The sequence below is a fragment of the Sus scrofa genome, chromosome 13 (genome assembly GCF_054392235.1).
Source record: "Sus scrofa isolate SSC_HxYL_T2T_F1_AM1 chromosome 13, Sscrofa_HxYL_maternal_Yorkshire_Landrace_v2.0, whole genome shotgun sequence".
Taxonomy (NCBI): Eukaryota; Metazoa; Chordata; class Mammalia; order Artiodactyla; family Suidae; genus Sus; species Sus scrofa.
In genome coordinates, this window is record NC_139395.1 from 166,336,895 (window position 1) to 166,355,535 (window position 18,641).

The following is an 18,641-nucleotide window of genomic DNA, read 5'->3' on the forward strand; positions in this document are numbered from 1 at the left end:
ATAATGCCAGGTTTAGCTTATAAATAGATGGTTGTACACTCTCCCTGCGAAGCACTGATTGAGAGCCAAGCTGACTATTGATCTAATTTTAACTTACATTTTAGCACGCAGCCTCTCCGCCCCCTTGTCGCTGTTCGTCGGAGCGCAGGGCACAACTGTCTCACGCGACCGCCAGAGGGCGGGCAGCTCGTGTTCCTGCCACCCGACCCGTCTGGCCTCTGTTTACGCAGGCATACAATGCCGGCCTTTATTGGGTTTGAAAAATAGGAGTTTGATTTTCCTGGGCCAGGATGACCTCATCACTCATGAAAGTCAGAGCAAAGCGGGGAATTGGATGACAAGCAGTCGGGAAAAATAAAGCTTGCATTTCACCTCCTCCCACTGCACCACCTACACAGAGCAATTGGGATGTACTTCTCTTTTAAAAATTATGTTGCTGAAGCCGGGAAGTGGGGGAGGGTGGTAGGAGTGGAATGTTAAATTCTTCTCGGTACCGGCACTGGATGTTCTGTTCAGAAGGTTAGTATCACCTACTCTCTGCCTACAAGACCTCTCTATTGAGCTGTCGCCAAATGCCAGTGGAGCAACACTCTCTAGGAAAGAGTGATTTGACTTTAACATATTATTTGTTATTCCTAAATATGATTCATCTTGCCACAATTTAAATAATGGTCATCAGCAGTTTTATACTGATAGCGTGTAAACTTCAGATCTACTTATGCCTTCAAATGAACGGGGTGGGTATTAAGGACTATCACATTTTTGTTGCTACCTTTTGGGACCCCAGGGGATAAGGTAGAGTGTAATGTGATGGGAAAGAAGACAGAAGACAAAGAAAGAAGCCTGCTCAGAAATTCGCCATCCCTAGACCTCAGTATTTAGACTTTCCTTCTGGGGTTGAATGAAACATATGAATAGAAGCCAATGTTTATAAGGCACTTGCAGGCCACTGTAACAATCATTTTTACATTTGTTAATTTCTATCATTATCCCCATCTTAGGGTTGATGAAACTGAAGCTAAGTTGTTTTCCCAAGATCCGGTTAGCTAGAAAGGGGTAGAGCCAAGATTCAAGGCTCAGCAACGGCTGAGCCCAGAGCTGGTGCTGTTGATCATCATATTATGAAATATGCCAACCCTTGGTGAACTCGTAAACTACCTGCATCCCTAAGCAAAGGAGGGTGCATGTGAAGAGAGGATAGCAACTTCTACAGAAGACCTGCCAAGGCCAAAACCAAAAGGTTCTGCACAGGGAGAGCTCTTGAAAAAGTGAAAAATGTACAAAGATTATCGTTGGCAACATTGCTCCTGACAATAGCTTATAAGATGGAAATTAAGTGACCAGAAGAAAGAGACATTCACTAAAGGGTCCTCACTTGGCCATTCATTCAACAAATATTTGCTCATGGTGGACTGGCCAAAGTGGTGAGCACTGAGTTACTATGATGAAGGCAACAGACATGGCCCATCCTTTTCTGGAAATTCAAGAGGGAGGGGATTCTAAAGAGATGAACCATGAAACATATAGTTAGTATTGGCGATGACTGTAAAAAGGACATGAGTGATTTGGGGAGAGGGGGACCAAGACGGTCTGGGGGAATTAGCCAAGTGAATGATGGGAGTGAGCATATCATGGTCATGAACAGACATGGGAAGGCTTTGAAGAGGAAATGGTGTTGGGAACATAGTGACCTAGCAGGGGAGGGGTATGAGAGGAGACTGGACAGCTCACATATGGTCTTGTAAACCAGAGTGAGGATTTTGAACATCATCCTAAGTGCAGTAGGAAGATCCCATGAAGAGTTGTGAGCATGAGAGTGAAGTGATTTAATTTACATTTTTGTGATGGGAAGAAGGGGAGACGTGGGACTAGGGAGCGGGCATGGGGAGACCATTAGGAGGTCAGTGCAGAGCTCAGGTGAGAGAAGCTGGGTGGACAAGGCCTGGCATATGGGAGGAGGAGAGAAGTAGATGAATTAGTTGAGGCCTTGGTGATGGATTGGATGGGACAGTGAGGGATAGAGTGGTCATGGCTCTCTCCTGGTTTCTGGCTGGAGGCACAGGATTGAATGCAACATCATTTTTTATTTATTTATTTATTTTTTGTCTTTTTGCTATTTCTTTGGGCCGCTCCCACGGCATATGGAGGTTTCCAGGCTAGGGGTCAAATCGGAGCTATAGCCACCAGCCTACACCAGAGCCACAGCAACGCGGGATCTGAGCCATGTCTGCGACCTACACCACAGCTCACAGCAACGCCGGATCGTTAACCCACTGAGCAAGGGCAGGGACCGAACCCGCAACCTCATGGTTCCTAGTCAGATTCGTTAACCACTGAGCCACGATGGGAACTCCTTTTATTTTATTTTATTTTTTTTTTGCAGCATCATTTATAAATCCATTGAATAGGAGTCTCGTGGGTAAGACTTGGTGGTTTCACCGCTGTGGCCCAGATTCAATTCCTGGTCTGGGAGCTGAGATCCCACACCAAGCTGCTGCACACCACATCCAAATATATATGTATAAATAAATAAACCCAGTGGACATGAAAGGTGAAGCAAGCTGGGGCAACACTTGATTTGGGTGTCTCTTATTTTGAAGAGCAAATGCTGCTGGCTACCCAGACAGAAAGGAGACTTCAAAAGGAAGCCGTGAGTGACTTGCATTTTTTTATAAGAATGTTCTTATTGCTGTTGTTGTCAAAAACGTAAGCGATAACATTGAGTAAAATGGTACAAGGAAGCTTTGAGGTGAGGTGATACATATTTGCTTTTGTCATAAAATTTGGAGTCTGTGAGCTCCAAAGGAACCTGAAGAAACCAACTAGCAGCAACTCTTGACTTGTATAGGATAAGACCAGACAGCCCCCTGTGTGAGGAGAATCCCCAGTGTCACAGTTGGAAGGGATCACATTATAACCTTTAGGAAGCTAAAGACCCGGAGAGATGAAGTGATTTTGTCTGAGATCAGGCAAATCTACCATTTCTTTCCTGGGCCACTCTGCCTCTCAGGGATTAAGCCTTTCTCTGGATCACAGAAGTCTTCTTCATCAGAGGAGCTTGCTGGACCACTGTGATACTGGGAATACGCTTTCATCCAAACTCCATGGGAAAAGCAAGTCTCTGAAGTCTCCCCACCATTCTGCAATTCTTCAGGACAAGAAGCCCAACTTCCCGTGACATAGCTGGGCATTTGGCCCTGCGGTGCTGCCCAAGGTACCCAGCTCCTGGCAACAGATCACTCTTTCCTGACTCAGAGGGGTGGATGGATTATTTCCTTCCCTCTGGGCCAGAGAGATGCAGCTCCCAGATAAAGGAAGAGTTGATCATCTGCTGTGCACCACACCTTTTACCTTAGGGGGCTCTTCTAAGTCAATGAAGTAAACCTACCTTTTACCTACTAGCTGCTCCTCCCCCTCCCCCATTCTCTTTCCCTGCCCCCTTCTTATGTATTTATTTTTTTGAAATTTTAGAATTGGACTGGAACTAAAATCATTATCATATGCTTTCCTATCCTATTCTGCTTTAGAGTCATGGAAAAACATGAGCTACAATCAATTGTCCAACCAGTTTGACTTGTAAAGAGTAGAAATATGATTAAAATTTGCTTCTCTCAAGGAGGAGTTCCCATCGTGGCGCAGTGGTTAACGAATCCGACTAGGAACCATGAGGTTGCGGGTTCGGTCCCTGCCCTTGCTCAGTGGGTTAACGATCCGGCGTTGCTGTGAGCTGTGGTGTAGGTCGCAGACATGGCTCAGATCCCGCGTTGCTGTGGCTCTGGCGTAGGCCGGTGGCTACAGCTCCGATTCAACCCCTAGCCTGGGAACCTTCATATGCCGCGGGAGCGGCCCAAGAAATAGCAACAACAACAAAAGACAAAAAAAAAAAAAAAATTTGCTTCTCTCAAGATAAAGCAACAAAGATGAAAATGGAAGAGTTTTCACACTATATAACAAAGTATAGTTACATTTTTATAGTGGTATTTAATAATTAAGACTCTTAGGTGTTAGATACAAAGTCCTATCTGCTCAAATGTATTAATCTCTTTTAATCTCTTCAAGTGGTAAATATTTGGGTGTGTGCAAATCTTTTTTTTTTCCAGTTTTATTGAGATATAATTGACATATAGCACAGTATAAGTTCAAGGTGTTTGGCATGACAATTTCAAGTGGTAAATATTATTGTCTTTATTTACACAGGTTTCTACTGAAATAATTAATGTCCAGAATTATCATAGCCTTTTCTGTTTCAAGAACAGTAATATTTAATGGCAGTAGTCTAAAGAAGGATATATTTTAAAGTATGATTTATAGGAAAGTAACTGATGGCATTTTTCAGTAGGGATGGACATATAATGATGTTTTAAATAAACTACCAGGTAAAAACAATGGCCTGAGGAGATAGTTATGAATCATTCCTATAGCATAGCATTTAATCAGAGGACTGTTCATAGTTTAATGAAATCACTTAAATGCTAAAATTTGCTTTATCATTTGGTCTTAGTTTCTTTTTTTGAAAAAATCTTCCCACATTAACTAAAAGTATAAATTTTTTAATTTATACTTTTCTACATTTCATTTCTACAATGCACATATGTGACTTTTACTAATAGAAAAAAACAAAAACATTAAAGAAAATTTATCCCATGTAAAAAAAAAGAACTTCAAAATCAGAGGATTGTTGCATAATGGAAGGATCCCCTTTGATATTAATCTCCAGCAAAAGTCATTTGGGGCAAGATGCCTGTCAAAGCAGAGAGGCCATATAAGCAATAAGAAGAGCTTAGAAGTTGAGAATTCTGTTGGCAGGCTACCCTTAAATAGGAAAATGTTTATTCTTTGATACCAGGCAATAATTACATTGATTTGTGATTCATACAAGATACGTACACGCTGCTTTGAACTGTTTCTGCAGTGGAGAGGCTGGGATTGTGCTGGTCTTGAAAGTAGGCGTTAAATAGAAGGATGTCTCCTGGGATTAGCACCCAGTTTGTAGCTGTGCAGCACAGCAAGTTAACTGTCCCAGTTAGGTGTAGAGTCCATGCCCTTGACCTCATTAGCAGACAGCAAAAGTGTTGATAACCTAAACCTCACAGATTCACAAAGGAAAAGGACCGCTTAGCACTGTGGGTGCAGACCTTTCCCAATCAGGCCATGGATGCGGGATGGCAGTCCCCTGGAAACTACAAGCAAATGAATTATTAAGAACAACTCTCTGAATAAACAAATAGAAGCATTTTGTTTGTTTGTTTGTTTGTTTTTCCTGCTCTTATCTCGACTTTGGCAAGCTGTTCATTGATGAGAAAACACTTCTCTAACAGCAGTTTTGGGAAGTCCCATTCTTTTCATGGCCATCTTGACAGCCTTTGACATGCTCAAGCACAAACATGGTGGTTTAACCATCGCTCCCTGCTGGGCACACGTATCTTATCTTTTTTTTTTCTTTTTTTCTTTTTTTTTTTAGGTAGGGAGTTGAATTCGACTTCTCGCTACTACTTAAGGAAAGAAGACTGGGAATGAAAATGTTTTCAAATTCTTTGCTGTGTTGTTCAGGTAAAAACACCTTTTCCTACCCTTCAGTCATTTTCACTGTCCCCTCTCCATCTTTCGTTCCTTCAGTTTGGAGCAGTGGTGCCCAATGCTTTTCCTGCAGAAGCTGACATAGGCATGTGCTACCCCTTCCCTGGGGGCAGAGATAAGTGGGCTGCAGGTTGTTTGCCTTCCTCCTCCTCCCCTGCTCTGTCCTCCCTCTGAAAGCACATGGGATTATGTGAGAGTGGGAGCGACCTCAGCACAAGGATAGTCTCACATCCTCTGCAATTTATATGAAAAGTACCCCATCTGCAAACTTCAGAACTTTATTACGTATAACAAATTGCCTGTGGAAAACTCCACAACTGACTGGACAGTATGTCATAATACTGTGCTTGGGAATTAGAGCTGCAATATATTCCGATTTTCAAGATGAAGTGAGGGACAGAGTCTGCAGGATTTTTGCTACAGAGGCCCTGAGACCCACCAAGCACGGTATTTCCCATTCAGAGCAAAAGTTTCTCCATGACTTAGTGTTTAATCTGTTAGAGCGAAAATTATCTCTGATCGGATCTGGTGCAAATGAAAAAAATACCATGTACAGAAATACTGAAGAAACTACATGGATCTAGGCTCTTATCCTTTTTATGACCTGGTTTGCTCTTCTTTACGATGGAGATGATAATAGTGCTTACCTCATAGGCCCATTAATGCCAGTAAAGTAGTGTAAATGCTGTCTGTCATCAAATATTCTCTCAGGAAAGTTTAACTCCATCACTGACTGTTATTATCATGACACGGACACAGCCATTTTTGAAGTTAAACTGAGGATAAATTCCAACAGTGCTGGTATTGCCATTTTTACTAGCACTAAATTCACCCTAACTATGACATAATACTGAAAGGGAGATGGGCTTATGGCTATCCTTTTAGCCGGTTCTAATAACCATTTAGCCAAAATAGAGGTTTGGCTAAACAGAAAATTAGCCTTTAAAAATTGTCAATTTCTAGTGGAAGTATAAATTGGTACAAACCTTTTAAAGAGTGTTAAAAACTTTAAAAGTTAAATACCCTATGTGGTACATATATACAATGGAATGTTACTTAGCCATAAATACAAATTAAAAATGAATTTTATAAAAATGAAATAATGCCATTTGCGGCAACATGAATGGACCTAGAGATTATCATACTAAGTGAAGTCAGACAGAAAAAGACAAATATCATGATATCACTTACATGTGGAATCTAAAAAATCAGTACAAATGAACCTAATTACAAAACAGAAACAGACTCACAGACATAGAACACAAACTTACAGTTACCAAAGGAGAAAGATGGGGGGAGGGATAAATTTTGGGGGATTAACATATACATACTACTATATATAAACTGGATAATCAACAAGCACCTGCTGTATAGCACAGGGAACTCTGCCCAATATTCTGTAATAACCTATATGGGAAAAGGATCTGAAAAAGAATGTGCATATATATATGTATATATATATATATATGTGTGTGTGTGTGTATATGTGTGTGTGTGTGTGTGTATAATGGATTCACTTTGCTCTACACCTGAAACTAATACAACATTGTAAATCCAATATAAAATAAAAATTAAATTTTAAAAAATTGTTGATTTCTAGTGGGAGTGTAAATTTTTACAAACCTTTTAAAAAGTGTTAAAAAAAATAACTTAAAACTCAAGTACCCTATGTCTGAGCCATCCCTTAACTGTGATTTTTATTTATGGAAATAATCAGAGGTGTGTGAAAAGATACACATCTAAGATTCTTTATCAATTTTACTTATAACACTAAAAAAAAAAAACTGGAAAAGCTTTAATGTCCAACGTAGCTTTCTAGTTAAATAAAACATTTACATTTAAATGATGGAAATCTACACAGACATTAAAAATTATGTCATAGAAGACTGTATATTGGCATGGATAAATGTTCCTTGTATGTAGCCCAGTGAAAATAGCAAGTTATGAAACAGTTTAAGAATTGTATTCATATATAAATGTAACAGACAGAGGTATGCCAATGCAAAAAAAAAAAAATTATTTAATGAAGCTCTCTGTGTGCTCAGAACTTTGATTTTCCAGTCTACCCAGAGGATACATATTTTTTGGCCCATTCTTGTTTAAATCTTAGTCTAGGCCCCTGATGTTTACAATACAATCTGGTTGTTAAAATTTTGGGCTCTCTCTCTTGACTGTTCTGTCAAAATCCATTGCTATTAGCTGTTGCTATTCATAGTTCCAAACTTTCTCTCTCTGAAAGAACACTCTCTACCCCACTTTCACTAACTCCAAGCATAGCAGGGAAGAGAGAGAAATCCTCTTTTTGTGCCCACCTGAGAGCATCAGTAGTGGGAAGAAGACCTGGTCCTGATCTGGGGCCACTTTATTTGCACGGCATCTGCTGCTGTGTGAGCCACAAGCAGACTTTCCTGAGACCCTATTTTGTTCCACACCAGCATCCCCACAGAGCACTCCCTCACAGTGTAGGGATAGCTGTGTGTCTTTTGGCCCCCACCCCAGAGGCTCTACCTCCTACCTGTCTGCTCATCTTTGTGCTCCCTTTGGACCCTGGGGTCTTCTCCTGTGCCCTCTGAGAGTCGTGGGGAACTGAGAAAGGTGTATCCCCTTCCTTCTCTCTCTTCCAGGCACACTCCAAGATCTCTTTGGGTTCTACTAGCCTGGATTATTCCATCTGTGTTTCTGCCTTCTGAAATCACCCAATGTCCTTAGCAGGACCCCTCCATCTTTAAGGGTCACATGTCATACAGCTCCCTTGCTCCCTGGGCATGGGATGGGATGGTGGAAGGGCCATGGAACCAGGGAAGACAATTTGTCATCCCTGAAGGATCTCAGAGAACCACCCTCAGAATCCAAGCCACAATTTTCAAAATCTAAAAAAAATTAAGTATATTTACATAAGATAGTGCTCCATTGTAAATGTACAGTTTGATGAGTATTAACAAATGTAAACACCCATATAATCACACAATCAAGATACAGAACATCTCATCTGTCAAAAAAGTATCCTCGTGCTTCTTCTTCTTCTTTTTTTTTTTTTTTTTTTTTTTTTTGTCTTTTTGTCTCTTTAGGGGCCACACCTGCAGCACATGGATGTTCCTAGGCCAGGGGTCGAATTGGAGCTGTAGCCGCCAGCCTACACCACAGCCAGAGCCACAGCAACGCCAGATCCGAGTCACATCTATGACCTACACCACAGCTCACGGCAATGCCAGATCCTCAACCCACTGAGCGAAGCCAGGGATCGAACCTGCAACCATGGTTCCTGGTCAGATTTGTTTCCATTGTGCCACGACAGGAACTCCCCCTCTTGCTTCTTTAAAGTCTGTTCCTGCTCTCTGGTCTTGGGCAACTCCTGGTCTTCTTTCTATCCCTTGAGATTTGCTAGAATTTCATGTAAGTGCCATAATACAGCCTACACTTTCTCCTGTCTCGCTAAGCACAATGTTTCTGGGACTCATCACTGATGTTGCTGTAGTTTGTTTCTTTTCATTGGTAACATTCCATTACGTGGATATATCACAATTTGCTCATCCATTCATGTGTTGATGGATATTTGGGATGTTTCCATCTTGGGATTATGTCAATAAAGCTGCTATAAACATCCATGTACAACTCTTTATGTGGATATCTGTTGTAATTTCTCTTGAGTAAATACCTAGGAATGGAATGACTGAGTCGTATGATAGCGTTCACATAACTTTATAAAACTGGCAAACTGTTTCCAAAGTACTTCTTTCATGTCCATTGGAAGTATACAAAAATTCTAATCCCTCCACATCCTTGCCAACACTTCTTTTTGTCAGTCTTTATAATTTTAGCCTTTCTAGCAAATGGAATGTGGTATTCCACTGTGGTTTTAATTTGCACTTCTGATGACTAATGATGTTGAGCATCTTTTCATGTGCTTATTAGCCATTTGTATGTCTTCTTTGGTGAAGTATCTGTTCAAATCTGTTGTCTACTTTTTTTTAAATAAGCTTTTTATTTTATAATAGTTTTTTTTGGTGTTCCAATCAAATTTTATTTACAAAAATAGGCAGTGGGCCAGATTTAACCTGAAAACCATCCTGGGCCAATTCCTTGTCTGGATAAATCTATACAACACTGTCAAATATTTAACACAGGATACATAAATGGCAACTATCAATTGAATTATATATAAAATAGCCAAATAATAAAACCTGTTTTTATTTCGATACTTTAAATGGTTGATTTTTTAATATAACAGTTTTTTTGGCTTATAGAAAGGTTGCAAAGATCGACCGAAAGAGTTCCTATATACCACACACCCAGTTTCCTCTACCGCTAACATCATACATTAGTATGATTCATTTGTTACAACCAATGAGCCAATATTGATACATTAGTATTAACTAAAATTCACACTGTATTTCTGATTTCTTTGTCCTAATGTCCTTTATCCCCTCAGGATCCCATCTAGTCATGTTTCCTTAGGCTCCTCTAGGCTGTTAATTTCTCTCAGCCATTCCTTGCTTTTGGTGCTCTTGACAGTTTGGGGGACTATTAGCTATTTTATAGAATATCCCTTAGTTGGACTTCATCTGGTATCAATCACATAATTAGACTGGGGCTGTAAGTTTGGGGGGAAAAAATACAGAGGGAAAGTATCATTCTCATCATGTCGTATCAAGGGTACATGCTGTCGACATGACTGGCCACTGCTGGTGTTTTAACCTTGATCATATGGCCAAGGTTACGACTGTCAGGCTTCTCTACTATACAGTTACTCTTTGTTTCTGCCTCCCACAATGTGCTTTTTGGAAGGAAGTCACTAAGCATAGCCCACACTTAAAGGGTGGGGAGTAACACTCCTCTTCCCTGGAGGAGGATATCTCAATAAGTTATTTGAAATACTGCTGTATGGGAGATTTGCCTATTAGCCCCACTTATTTATTTATCTATTCAATCCTTTACTTATATTAGTATAAACTCATTAGTATTTATTTTATACTTTAGATTATAATCCAATACTATATTGTTCATTATTCATTTCACCACTCAAATTGTTTTATTGGAAGTTCTTTTAGTTAGTGCCTTGTCCATCTGCAGTAGCCCATCATCATGTTTTCCTTTTTTGTTTTGTTTTGTTTTTCTTTTGGGGGGCACACCCACAGCATGTGGAAGTTTCCAGTGACAATGCTGGATGCTCAACCCACTGCTCCACAAGGGAAGTCCCATTGTGTTTTTTCAAGTACTTTTTCTCTGAAACTACAAGATGTATCTGGGAGAAAAGATTTGATGAGTAAATCTGCATTATCTCCTACCTAAGTGCTTGCAAGGCTCGGATCTTCCCACACAGTGTGGCTGCTGTATCCCTCACTCCCCACAGATGCTGTCTTTTGTTGAGAGGGCAACACAGGGCAAGATGCGTAGAGAACCATTTGAATGGTGCTTGAACGGTGCTCATAGAGAAAGAGGTTACCCTGTGACAACACGGAGAGTAAGATTCTGCACATCCAGGCACCAGCCTGTCCTGTAGGAATCACACAGTATGTGTGGGAGGCAGCACTCTCTAAAGTCGAACAGTGGTACCAAGTGGAGGAATTGTAGTAGATAGGTCAACGCAAGGGACTGCTCCTTCTCTTTCTAAAAACCTGCTATGGAGCACCTCAGTCAATCGTTCCAGTGTTTAGATAACATTTTCCTCTGGTTGCTCCGCATCAGAGGTCAGAGTACCGTAGCCCACAGGCCAAAACCGGGCCACTGACTGTTTTTATAAATAAAGTTTTATTGGAACACAACCCCTCGTTCATTCACACATTGTTTATGCCTAGTCTCACACTCAAATGGCAGAGTTAAGTAGTGACAAAAGAAATATTTCTCTAGCCCTTTACAGAAAGTTTCCTGACCACTGCTCTATTTCATGACTAGCCGAAGTCTTACAAAGTAATTGAGGGCCGCTTTCATGAGTTATAGCCTCCAGGGGGACAGAGAACCACCCCTCAGTGCCATCTCTCCAAGGAAACTTCACAGGAGGTGTCTTAAGTACCCACTTGTAAAATTAAATAACCCTGTTTATCTAATCCCCTTGCTTTGACCTTCTCTCTCTTATCTAAAACTAAAATTTACAATTATGCTTAATTGCTGAATAGGCTCACGGGTTAGGAATACATATGCAGAAGACTAATATGTTGATCAAATACCTTTAAGAAATTTAGGAGTCAGGGAAACTTTCTCCTTAATCAGAGGCCATCAAGCATTTAAAGACATGAAGAGCACCTAGATACCGGTGAGACTTGGATCATTTCCACTTTACTGCTTTTCAAATTCAGGACGTTTTATTGATCTTCAAAAGGCTTTGGGCGATTGGTGTGGAGATGTGGCACACAGGATAACACAGGTGTAACAAGGGCTTTCCAAATAAAATGCAAATTGGGTTTAACCAAGTGCAACTATCACAGAACCATGAAGTGATCAGGGAACTTTTTGTTCTACCTGCATGACCTGGGAGAGTTTTATTTTATTTACTTTATTTTCTCCTATGTACACATTTCTTTTTCAAAAATGCTGACACTACTGAGAACAGTTTTGAGAGCTGTAAAGAAGGGGCCAAGCCACCGGGTAGCCTTCCAAACTCAAGGACAAAATGATTGCCAGAGACCTCTGTTGCTCGAGGCTGGCCAAAGTGTGTTTGTCATTGTGGACAGGTGGTTCCGTCTAGTGGGAACAGTCTTGCCTGGCCTCTGTTGCTGGTTCAGCCACTTCAGCTCTGTGACTTTGAACAAACTCTGTATGAGCCCAACTTGTAAAACGAGGCTTGCCTGTGCCTTGCAGAGTCACTGTGAGGATATGAAATAATAGACGTAAGTCTAGGACACATGATAAATGACAGTTTTCTTGACTGGTATTATTGTCAGGATACTGCACAGCTACATACACCAAGAGTCAGGGGGTCAGAAAGTGAAGTGTGATGACCCAGACCACGAGCATTCTGGAATAATCACTGGGATCACCTACTTGGACCTGGAGAAGTCTAAGGAGAGCCCTGCTCTAATCTCTGTCCTACCCCTTGTCACTTCTTCCTCTGCCTGCAGAGAGTCAGGGACCCCCCATGACAAATTGCAGGCATGCTTGGAGGAAGCGCAGACACCAGTGTAACGAAGACTCAGACCATAGGGAATCTTCAGGCCTGTGACTCCCTGGCTGGGCCCTACCTCTGGTCTGAAGGTCCTTTTTTTTTTTTTTTTTTTTGTCTTTTTGCCTTTTCTAGGGCCACTCCCACGGCATAGGGAAGTTCCCAGGTTAGGGGTCCAATTGGAGCTGTAGCCACTGGCCTACGCCAGAGCCACAGCAACGTGGGATCCAAGCTGTGTCTGCAACCTACACCACAACTCACGGCAACACCAGATCCTTAACCCACTGAGCAAGGCCAGGGATCGAACCCGCGACCTCATATTTCCTTAGTTGGATTCGTTAACCACTGAGCCACGACAGGAACTCCTGAAGGTCTATTTTCTCTAGCTCCAGAGCAACAACTTAGGATCCAGATCAGAGCTTTATTTGGTTTCTCTACTGATTCCCTTCACTGCTGATAGGCCCTTGGTTTAATCCCGAAGGTGCCCAGATAGGTCCACATTCTGTTGATCTTACTCTAAAAGATCAGGAGGCAACCCGAGGTCATGGGCTCCATGCTCTGCAAGAGGCCAGACCAGGGAACGATTATTATGATAATAACCTATTATCTTTATAACCTTCGGTGCTGAGTCAGCAGCAAGGCTGCCCCGGTCAGGAGTGGCAGAGGTGACTGCCTGCATTTCGTGATTAGGGGGGCAGGCGGAGGTGGGTGTTGGTTGGAGAGAGTATATTCATTTTCTAGGGCTGCCATAACAAAGTACCACAAATTGGGTGGCTTAAAGCAACAGATATGTATTGCCTCACAGTTCTGGAGACTAGAAATCCCAATCACGGTGTAGGCAGGGTCCTGCTCCCTCTTGCAACCTGTAGAGGAGAATCCCGTCTCACCTCTTCTAGCTTCTGGCATTTGTCAGCAACCCTTGGCATTCCTTGCATTACAGATGTGACATTCCATTGTCTCCTCCAAGACCACACGGTACTCTCCCTGTGCGTCTTCATTGTCTTCCTTCTGTGCCTGTCTCCGCATCTCATCTCCTTTTTTTTTGTAAAGACAAGTCCTATTGGACCAGAGCTTACTCTCCTCCACCATGACCTTAACTTTATTATACCTGCAAAGACCCAATTCCCAACTAAAGTCACATTCGCAAGTTCAGGGAGTTAGAACTTCAACTTATATTTTGGGGGAACCCCGTTTAACCTATAACAGAGGGAGGGGGGAAGAAGCAGACCGGGTTCTTCTAACCACTCACTCCTGCAGGCGGGAAGACCCTTAGCGCCTCATAACTTTGACCTTAGCCAGTTATTTCCAGTTGTGACAAATAGCCCTGCAGTCCCCTGTGGGCTCTTGTTCACAGTGTATCTGCTCCTGGGGGTAGCAATGTGTGGTCAGAAAAGCTGAACTGGAATGGTTTTAGCCAGCCTGAGAATCACAGCCTCTAGTAAAAAGAAAAAGAAAAAAAGAAGATCTGCATTTGCTCTATTACCAGCCACTTTCACTCTATGGTGAATAGATCCCAGATTCCTTTGGAGTTAAGATATGGATAAAGTAAAGAAAAAAAGAGAAGGCTTGAGGAATTCTGTGTGAGATAAAGAGAAAAGGAGAATGCTGGTATCTTAGGGAAAAAAAAAAAACAAACAAACCTCAATTTACTCTGTTTTGCCAACAGTTGGCTCTGGACATCAGCCTTTACGTGTGAAAGCCAAGAGGAAAATCATTCGGCTGTGTGATTCCAGTCAGTCTGCTGCATTGCCTCCATCCCCAGGCCAGTTGGCAAATTGGGGTGGTTGGTTTCTTACACCAGGTCCCAAGTTCCCCATTCTCCTTCCCAGACTCACAGGGCACAAACTGGTCCCCAGTCAGAACACCATCACACGAGTAGACCCTGCCTATTTCTTGCTGATGTGGAAATGTGAACATGGTTCAGAGTGAGTAGCAGGGCCAGTCCTGCCCTACCTCTTAACAGGCAGAATAAGCAGCAGATGCTCAGGCATCTAACTAGGAGTAAGCCTTATTTAGGCACCACTCCATGGAAGGGTGCCGCAGCTTCTGCTTCCTGCACTCTCTGGGCACCAGGATTTTTATTGCAAACCACAGCTGGTGGGGGCAGCAGCAGGGGAAAGAGTGGTCAACCCAGCTCAGTACCTCTCCTCTGTAATATCTGAAGATGCTATTTTCCCTGGAACTTGATGAAAACAATAAAAAGGAAAGCTGAGGGTTATTGAACCAGAACAATGAAATGAATTATTAACCATTCACTAAATGCACAACAAGCTATAAATAACACAGAGTTATATCCTTGGTGTACCTCAGATTCTTCCTGTTAGAAAGGTCCTGGCCTCCCACATATTTGAAGGAGACCCTGCATGCCTCTTCTTCAGCCTCTTTTCAATATCGCTTAAGAACTTAGCTTCCTGGAAGGCTAGTGGTTCTTTCATAGAGGAGAAATATATAGGAATGTATTCAAGAAATGTGTCATTGGTCTTGAGCGGAGAAGAGAAGGGAAGATGGTTCAGGAGGAGGTAATAAAAGGACCGAATAGACTCTGCATTCCCAGGAGGACCAGGGTTGATAATGTCCCATGTAGATGAGCAACAGAAACAGGAAAGAGAGGGAAATTCCATGACCATTCCTAGGAGGGTCTGGGTTGGGGCTAAAGATGTCCATATCCAGAGTTATGAAACTGTAGATGGCCTTTGCCTCCATGCTGGCCCAGGGTGGTAGGATTTCTCCTGTTGGAGGCGGGTAATATTGCTTGCAAGTGTGACACCAACTCTGGATCTAAGACTTCCTGGGTTTGAATTTTAGCTCTGCCACTGACTAGCTATGTGACTCTGGTCAGATTTAATTATCTTATCTGTTCTTAGTCACAAAGGACTTAACTATCAGATGGGGATAAAAATAGTACCCACCTCAAAGTGTTGGTGTAAAATTGAAGTTATCTGTATAAAACAGAGTAGTTCCTGGAACATAGTAAAGACTCAGTAAGCCTTAGCTATGAGAATAAAAGTGATTACCCAAAATTGCATCGCCTTCCGGGTCTGACTTGACTATGGTTTTGTCTTGAGGTCAGATGCTACATTGTTTTCTGATCCTTTTCTCAATGTTTCATTTGTCCACATTTTCCAATGTCCCACTGCGATTCATGCTGATTGAGTCAGGTTCTTATAAAAGGGATGAGTCAAATTTCAGAGAACCTATCTGCCTTTATTCACAGCTCAGAAATTTCAAGTCTTTTTGTTGTTTGTTTGTTCGTTCATTTGTTTTTTACCCCAAGAATGAAACATAGGGGCTACTGCATAGATTTGAGCAAATTTCCTGTCCTCTGGAGGAGGAGGATCTTTTCTCAAGTTCTTCAGAATGTCCGCTTCTAGCTTCCTGAGAATGCCTGTACCCGCTTTCCTTGCTTTGGTGGAATGGGTTTGTGGACCCCCCTAGCTTTCGATGGGAAGAGAAAAACTTCCAGGATGAATTCGGCCTTAAACTCCCCCCACCCAGCTCCACTAGTTAGAAGTCATTATTCTGTGTCTACTTCCATATTGACTATTTTTGTCCATATCCTCCTCCTCTCTCCCTTTCCCCACTTTACCTCCTGCCCTTCCCATCCCCTAGCTCTTTCAAAGTAATTAAAATGTACACATAGAGCAGAGCCCTAACCTGTTACTGTTTAAAGAGTTCACATCCATCTGTGCTCCATACACAGTGTGATTTGATGGGGGCATGAGGCTCTTTTTACCCCCTAAACATCACCTGTTTGGGCTTCTCCCAAAGTCTGAAATCTTCCTGACTAAGCCCCTTCCTCTGGTTTAAAGCACTTTCTCCCCAAGTTTCCTGTAAAAATGCGAATACCTTTCTAGGAACGGTAACTCACTGGTAAAGTCTCCATTGTTCATCAGATTACAACTTGATAACAGTTCCGAAGAGCTTGATACAGAGTGCAAGGGCACGAGATTAGTCTAAAGGAGGGAGAGGTGTGCTCTGATAAAGGGGAACATCCTTCCGCCCGCCAGGCTCAGTCCGGCCCAGGCTGTGAGCTGCAGAGGGGCTGGCCCTGGCGGTAACTACCATGGGGTGCAGGGACCTGGGCAAGATTTGGGCATCAGAGGCAGGTCAAGGGGCACATGATCCCAAAGGGTGACTTGGGAAGCACCAAAGATAGATTTGATTTGTTGGCAGAAGGCCCTCCATGAGAAATACTGTTTAATTTTAGTTTTAATTTCTAAGGCATGCCTTATGTTTGAGGAACTTTCCTGTTTTTTTCATAATGTGAAAAAGCATGTTTTCATTAAGCAACGCTATACCAAAGATGACATTGCTGTTGATGTTACTGTTGATGTGCAGACATTTCCTTGAAAAACAGATGTACTTTAGTTCCTTTGCTTACTTCCAGAAGCCCAGGGAGGGACAGCCACAGGGCGCCCAGGTTTCCTTTCTTGCTGGGGCGTCATTCTTTTCTTTCTGATTCTTTCCTCCCTGTCCCCCTGGCCCTGCGGCTCTTCTCCCTTCTGTACAGGGCTCCCCTTAGACAGTTGTTTCTCTGTATCCTGCCTAGATAAGGCTGCTTCCCTGAAATTTTATTATTGTGATTATTATTGTGCATTTTGAAATGAAACCAATATGAAATGCACATACAATACAGAATAATTAAACAAATACAATAAAAATCCCTTTAAATCCTCTATGAAGTTTTGTGAATCTCTATTTTAGGGCAATTTTAGAAATTCCTTTCCTTCTTATCTTTTCTTTTTTTCTTTTTCTTTTTTCTTTTTGCTTTTTAGGGATATGGAAGTTCTCAGGCTAAGGGTCAAATCAGAGCTGCAGCTGCTAGCCTACACTACAGCCAAACCAATGCACCCTCAACCTATACGACAGTCCATGGCAACACCAGATCCTTTAACCCTGAGCAAGGCCCGGGATCAAATCCACATCCTCATGGATACTAGCCAGATTCTTAACCCACTGAGCCACAACAGGAACTCCGTTTTATTTTATTTTATTTTATTTCATTTCATTTTGGGGGCTGTACCCACGACATATGAAAGTTTCCAGGCTAGAGGGCAAATCAAAATTGCAGCTGCCGATCTACACCACAGCTCACAGGAACACCAGATCTCCCACCTACTGAGCGAGGCCAGGGATCAAACTCACATCCTCATGGATACTAGTTGAATTTGTTTCTGCTATGCCACAATGGGAACTCCCTTTCTTTCTTCTTAAAAGAAGGCAACAGGAAAGAGTGGGAAGGCTATGAACTTTGGACCCAGAGAGACATGAATTTGTGGCTAGACAAGTTTTGTAAGCTGTCTCTGAGCTGTGCCCATTCAACTTGGACAGAAATCTCTATGTTGCAGAGTTGTAAGGATTAGAAGGAATTCTTAAATCCTAAGGTTGTTTTGAGGACTAAATAAGTTAATGTATGTCAAGTAACTAGCAAAATGCCCAGCACTTAGCATAAGCTCTATAAATGCCATGTAGTCTTATTAAATTATTAGTAAAATTATAAGACATACATAAGAAAGCTAGAGATGAAAAAGAAATTAAGCCAGACAATGGAATATTATTCAATGCTAAAAAGAAATGTATTTATCAAGCCATGAAATGATATGAAGGAAACTTAAATGCAAATTACTAAGTGAAAGGAAGTGAAAAGGCTATATTCTGCCTGCTTCCAACCACATGACATTCCGGAAAAGGCAAAACTATGGAGACAGTAAACAAATCAGTGGTTGCTAGGGGTTTGGGATGGGGGTGGGAGGAAGAATAGGAAAAGCACAAAGGATTTTTCAGGCAGTGAAAATAGTCTGTATGATTCTATAATGATGGATACATGTCTTGTTTAACTTTAACCAAGCCCATAGAATGTACAACACCAACAACGAAATTTAAGATAAACCATGGACTTTGGATGATTATAATGTGTCAGTATAGGTTCATCAATTGTAACAAAAGCATTATTTTGGTTAGGGGATGT

The 18,641-nt window shown here is 41.9% G+C and overlaps 2 long non-coding RNA genes across 4 annotated transcripts in view; one reads left to right on the top strand and one right to left on the bottom strand.

Moving 5' to 3' along the window:
* LOC146397748 (uncharacterized) overlaps positions 1-160 on the bottom strand; it is a 31,846-nt gene extending 31,686 nt beyond the window's left edge. For both annotated transcript variants that reach the window (XR_014824899.1, XR_014824898.1), the window contains exon 1: positions 98-160. This is a non-coding gene — a long non-coding RNA (uncharacterized LOC146397748). The remainder of the gene's footprint in view (positions 1-97) is intronic.
* The window catches only part of LOC106505818 (uncharacterized), a 43,440-nt gene that overhangs the window by 500 nt on the left and 24,299 nt on the right, over positions 1-18,641 (top strand). The window contains exons 2-3 of one of the 2 annotated variants that reach the window (XR_014824903.1): positions 2,384-2,650; positions 5,462-6,657. This is a non-coding gene — a long non-coding RNA (uncharacterized LOC106505818). Of the gene's footprint in view, positions 1-2,383; positions 2,651-5,461; positions 6,658-18,641 lie in introns of those variants that run through there. The other variant, XR_002337928.2, reaches the window with a different exon arrangement.